The sequence below is a fragment of the Cryptomeria japonica genome, chromosome 7 (assembly GCF_030272615.1).
Source record: "Cryptomeria japonica chromosome 7, Sugi_1.0, whole genome shotgun sequence".
Taxonomy (NCBI): domain Eukaryota; kingdom Viridiplantae; phylum Streptophyta; class Pinopsida; order Cupressales; family Cupressaceae; genus Cryptomeria; species Cryptomeria japonica.
Genome location: NC_081411.1, coordinates 245,214,936 through 245,220,206, shown reverse-complemented (window position 1 = coordinate 245,220,206; position 5,271 = coordinate 245,214,936).

Here is a 5,271-nt window from a genome sequence, read left to right as displayed (position 1 = left end):
AGGTAAATTAATTAATAATTTTTCATTCATTAATTAATTTACAAAAAGAGGAGGAATTAATTAGCCAATTAAATACATATTTAATTGTGACAAGAAGACTTAGGATAAATAAATAAATTATTAATCCTAGAGGGAAAATGACAAACAAGATTAAATGAATAAAACCCTAGAAGATGAATTAGAAATGCAAGGATGACAATTAGGTCTTGACAAAAGATAATTGATATGGATTTGACTTGATCATGATTCTGATTGACAAAGGACCAATGCTGATAAATGATTTGATCGATAAATGCGCCAATTGATGAGGAACAATAACTAATTGATCCAAATTGACATGATTGAGAAGGATGACGATTGATGACAAATCGATTGCAAAATGACAAGATTGAAAATGACAACAATCGATGACAAATCGATTGCAAAATGACAAGATTAAAAATGACAACGATCGATGACAAATCGATCGCAAAATGACAAGATTGATGACAACGATCGATGAGAAATCAATCACAAAATGACAAGATTGATGACAAATTGATCACAAAATGACAAGATTGACCCGAGGACAAAACCTTAATTCTATCATCGATTAGGATTGACGATGTCAAAATATGCTAAATGAGCATGCACATTGATGCGATAGGATAAGATCGACCAAAATCATGACTGAAGATTGCTATCGACAAGACCAAATTCCAAAGTGATAAAAATGAAGAATGCAGAAGAAGGACTCGATGCTCGCAAATGATAAAGACCAAGTGTGCAACATAGGAGAAATGTTAATGTGACGTAAAAACCCTAAAATAAGGCAATGCGCAAATGTTAAAGTATGACTCCACAAGCATTGACCATTTTTAGATGTCTACATTTTGCCCCTCTTTGAGACAATGCGATTTCAAGCGTTGTTTCAAAGAACAATAATGAAAATGCCCTAGACAATGACAATGACATATGCATGCCCCCTCGAGGAATTGGCCGGAAACATCCAGAAAAGAGGCCAATTGATCGATAAGAATGAAAGAAAATGATAGGATCAAATAGGTTGAAAATTGGGGATCGGATACACAAATGACAAGCAATGGAAGGTGCAAAAGACCACAACCAATATAAGATGGAGAGGGTGCACGTCCATCTATGCACTGACAAAGATCTATAAATGAGACAAGGAGAAGGAAAAGAGCTCGTTTGCACTAGCCAAAGTGGAGGATTTATTGCTCTGGAAAAGGACCCTTGCAGAAAGATGGTGAACATTCCAATGGTAGATCACCTTGGGGAATGTGTACACACCTACAGATGATCAGACGACGTGGGAGCAGTGGTATGTAGCTCAAAAACCCATATTGTCAATTTCATGAATTTGACTTGCTTGCGGGGCATTGTGGGGCCCACAAGGAATGGAAAAAGGGACTCCTGCACCTGTGTGGGTGCATCTTGCACTTGTGTAGGGTACACAAGCACAACTTGATGTTGCACAAGCGTAGGACAGGGTACACAGGCATAGTTGTGCACTGAGAACCCTAATTTGACCAAAAATAGCATGCGAATGATCTCGAAAAGGGGGATGAGGGTAGGATAGCTCAAAATAAATTAAAAACACTCAGATTTGTGGATGAAACAAGGAAATGCAACCCGTAGGAGCAAACCCTAAAACTAACAAAATGTGCCCCAATTGTGATGCAGAGTCGACAATATCAATTGATCACGCGGGAGAACCGACCTGATTGCTTCATGTTACGACATAGACTCAGGAGCACGGACAGAGATACATTAGCAGGACTTGGATTATACTATATCACATTCATGCTTGAGATTAGGGCAAACACAGGACTACTGACCGCATTGACAAAGCGATGGCATTCAGAGACTTCCTCTTTCCATCTGGCGACTGGAGAGGCGACTGTGACAATAGAGGATGTATGGCATATCCTCCGCATTCCGATTCATGGGGAGATGATAGAGTATGACCCAGCGATAGGGAGAGACACTTTGTGTAGATTATTTGAGTGCAACGCAAATGACCTAGATATCGTAGAGAGGGAGATTGGCTGGGAGACCATGGCAGCAAAGTACGATCAACGATATGTGGTGATAGCCATGGTTATAGCATGCCTATTAGTAGGGGATAGACGAGGACATGGATTCCCTATTGGATGGGGAAGAGTGCTAGAGCAGATGGCGATAGAGGGGACTGTATATGCATGGGGACCATGTGTGCTAGCCATGCTATATTTTCAGTTGCATCAGATAGCATATCAGGGAGTGCAGACATTGAGCTGTGGGGTCACACTGTTACAGGCATGGGCATTTGAGCACATAGCCACATGTCGATCAATTGCAGAGAGACAGGTAGTACCACACCGACCATATGTGTACAGTTATGGGGGTACGTTGAGACAGGGTCCTTTCGGATACATATTGTATTGGTGACATGAGCTAGACAGATTGATAGAGTTCACATGGAGGCCATATCTTGATTGCCCTGGATGGTCAGATGATAGTGATGAGCTACCATATTGCAGATAGGAGAGATACCTGATTGGGTGACTAGTGAATTGTGAGAGAGTTATTGAGATGTACCTGCTGTAGACACCCAAAATTGTCATGTCTAATTAAATAAATATTTTATTTATTTAATTATCTAAGCCTAATTCTTCTATTAATTAAATAAATCTTTATTTATTTAATTAATTCATTTATCCTCTTCTAGCCTTATTTCTCATTTAAATAAATACATTTATTTATTTAAATTATCCCTTTCCTATATTAAATAAATATTTTATTTATTTAATTGCCCTACTTCTATTAATTAAATAAATCTTTATTTATTTAATTAATTCATTATCTTTTTCTACACATGACACATGTCATTCATCTCTTATTTCCTACACTACCTACCCCTTTCATTATTTTGGTATTTCTTATACCTACCCTCTAATCCTAGCCGACCTCCTTTTTACACCTCTCAATCTTAACCCTCCATTTTCTATTGTGTCTTCTATTTAAGGAGATGCTTTCTTCATTACCAAACCCTAACTACTGGATCAATTGAATACACTACAATTCTACTTGCAACCACATTCTGTTCTTTGTTGAGCTCTTGTGCATACAAAAATCTGAGAGCAAGCATATCAAACAAGATCAATGGAGATAGGAAGAATGGAGATCAAAACCCTAGTGGACATGTGATGGTATAATCTTTGTGATTTTTGAGTTATTTTGCATTGTCTTAGGTTATCTTCATATGTTATGGTGGATCTTTGTTCATTGTAAGGCTAGGGTTTGGTGGTTGAATCCATTTTAGTCTTTCAATATTGTTGTTTATTGCTATCCATTTTCACCATATACATTTTGGCACGTCCGGTGGGACTCTTGTCCCTTTGCATTTAACATTTTTGTTGCAGATTTTGCATTTTTGAAGTTGCAGATCGGACGATTTCGACGACATTTTAGGTTTTTTCCGCGTCTGCGAGTGTTCGGATCGCGTTTTTGTATTTCAGAGGCGTCTGTGATATCTTTTATCGCGTCTGTGTTTCTGTCATTTTTTTTTTTTTTTTGCAGGTTTCCGAAAGTCGCGTCTGTGATCCCGAATCGCGTCTGTAAACCATCTGATCACGTCTACAGAATAAAGAGGCGTCTGTGTTCTTAAATCACGTCTGCGAATCACAGAACCGCGTCTGTGTCAGATAGACGTGTCTGTGTCTGGTATAACAGCGTCTGTGCATTCTGTTTTGCAAATTTTTTTAAGTTTTTCGATTCGGGTTTTCGGATTTTGTACTTAGGGTTTCAGATCTGGTTTATTTTTGGCTAACCTTTGCAGATCTAGCTAACCTGGTTTGTGCAGCTTGCTTTGGAGGCAAATACGTTTTGTTGAAGGCCCCTTTTCACAAAGTCTTTTTGGGTTTTCTTAAAATTTACCTAACTTGTGTGCTTGCAGGAAGGGGTTATCACTTGAAACAACCCAAACTACTAACAATTTTGTTGCAGGGCCTTAGCTAGGGTTTTGTAATTTTATTTGTGTGCCTTGTCTTCATAGCTTAGCAAACACTTCGATTGGTGCACTAAAATTGAACCATTGTCTTTTGTGTCTTGAGCAATATGCTCTTTTTGTTTATTCTTTAGAGGGCCTGTCTTCCCGTGTGGTCATTAGGACTACTAGTGAGAAGAGAACGACCCAAGTGGTAGCAAAAGAAAAGCCATCTTCTTCCAAGCCACTATAATCAAATGTATTCATGGTGAAAACTATGAATAACGTGTGCTGATTAGTTCATACCGACACTATGTCTCCCCATAAACCCGTTTGATCAAATTTATTTGATCATTTGTAGGGCGTAACCCCTACCGGCTGGGAGCCTTCTGTATTTACAGAGCTGAAAGTGCCGCATGTATGGCCACACGAGCAGATGCCCTTACTAGCACCTCATTGTTTTAGATGCCCAAATCCTTCTAGTTGTTGAGGCAGGAGGTCGGACCTCTGGTAGCGGCCCACACACATACGGTTCTTAGTAGAGATACAAAGTTCACCATGGGGAGTTTTCATGGGGACTGATGCTTGGCTGACCCGAGAAGTGAGTGCCGAGGGTGGAGCCAGTGAGGTCAAGCATCTAAGTATCCGCTCTGAATAGCGTAGCCTCGGGGGTAAAACCCCATGTGGGATCAACAATTATTGTCCTGGCCAGCCATAAGAATTGTGCTTGACTTATGATAAACATTCAAACAATCAAGACAAAACAACAAAACATTGTGTCTTTTGTGTCTTCAAGTGTATGCAAAAACTTTTTACATCAAACAACACACTTTTTGGAGTCTAAACAGTCTGCAAACATTGGGTCATCAACACTGTGTCCTCTTGTCACGAAAAACAGTCGAAAAATCAGATTTGGTCACAGCAAAACAAATTCACAGATAGGAAAGATTGCACTAAGGTTACAGAAACGCGTCTGTGTCTGTTAAAACCGCGTCTGTGTCTGATAAACGCGTCTGTGAAGTACAGAATAGCGTCTGTGTTTTTATCAGCGTCTGTGTCGAACAGAGACACGTCTGTGTCTGGAAATCACGTCTGTGAAGTATACAGAAGCGTCTGTGTCCAAAATTGCAAAAAACTGTTACAGTCCCAGCAAACATCAACAGGAAATCTCAGAATCACGTTTGTGTCAAACAGAATAGCGTCTGTGTCTTCAAACCGCGTCTGTGAAGTATACAGAGGCGTCTGTGTCAGGATTTGAAAAAAGTTTAACAGTCAAGCAAACAAAGAAATCAGTTTCGGCATAC